This window comes from Pteropus vampyrus, unplaced genomic scaffold (assembly GCF_000151845.1).
Source record: "Pteropus vampyrus isolate Shadow unplaced genomic scaffold, Pvam_2.0 Scaffold242, whole genome shotgun sequence".
NCBI lineage: Eukaryota > Metazoa > Chordata > Mammalia > Chiroptera > Pteropodidae > Pteropus > Pteropus vampyrus.
In genome coordinates, this window is record NW_011889023.1 from 1,538,263 (window position 1) to 1,539,545 (window position 1,283).

Here is a 1,283-nt window from a genome sequence, read left to right on the forward strand (position 1 = left end):
GACTTTCTCCAATTTTCTTTAATCCCCCTCCCTCTTCGGTACTTCCTCTCACTCCCACCCGACCCTCGTCCCTCCAACCCCGATGGGCAGCAGGACTCTTGTATTCCCACGCCAAACCCCTCGCAGGCCAGTCAGTCCCGTTCTTGGGAAAGGATTGGCGGAGCCACTCACCTCCTTGCACAGGTGACCAATCAATAGGCTAACGCCGCCGGTGGTGTCCACAGCTCAGCCGCTTGGGTCACAGGGACCTTCCAGAGCGGAGGGAAAGAAGGCGTGGCGGGGGCGGGGTGACTTATGTGTCTGGGGAGTCGGCAGGGGCTCTGCGGCACATGGCTAATAAGCGACCAAGCGCTTCTTTATTTCCGAGAGCACGCAGTTCGTCCGCCGGTTTGCCTCTGCCGCGTTTACTCCTCGATTTCCAGTTTCTGGGATTTCTCCAGGCACGTCCCGGTTGGTGGGCAGGGCAGTTTCATCGGCGGCAAGTTTGGGCCTTTTGCATTAAGATTTTGCTTTAATCACCACAGGCTGTCCTCAGTTATGTGTCTCTCCAAGGTTCTTTCTGAAGACAGAGAGCGATGAAAACCCGTGATACCTGCAGTTTGAATGTTCTTTTTGGCTCAATTGGAGAAACCTTTCTTGTGAAAGGGATTATCAAACAACTGGATATAAATGGTACTATTTCTATTTAGGTTGCCTTCCCCTCTCTCATCTCCTCCCCCACCGTCCACAAGACAACCCCCAGAATCGCATCTAGTATCTCAGGCCTTCTTCAATAGCTCCTGCAGGAGGGCTCCCAATATTTTGACTCATAAACACTGAATTAATATAACTAAAATGACCTTTCGCTCCCTCCAGTTACACTGCATTTAAGCTTTTTGATGAGAGTTTGGAACGAATGTTTAGGGCAGCAGCTCTCGCGGAGTGGTCCGGGGACCAATAGCATTTGCATTACACTGGACCGTGATAAAAATACAAATTCTCTGGCTTCATCCCAGCCCCATTAATCAGAAGCTGCAGGGATTGGAGGTTTTAGGGGTCTCTATGTTAACAAGCCTTCCAGATGATTCCCATGTAGCTACATTTTAAGAATTGCTGATTTAGGGAAATAACTTCTTAGAGTGACAACAGCTTACATTAATTGAGGTTGTACTCTGTGACAATATTATTATAATCATTTAACAAATATCAACTCATTTAAACCTCACAACACCACCAAAAACCTGAATAGAGAACATTCATGTCATTCCCACTTTACAGGTGAGATACATAAAAGTAAGTGACTC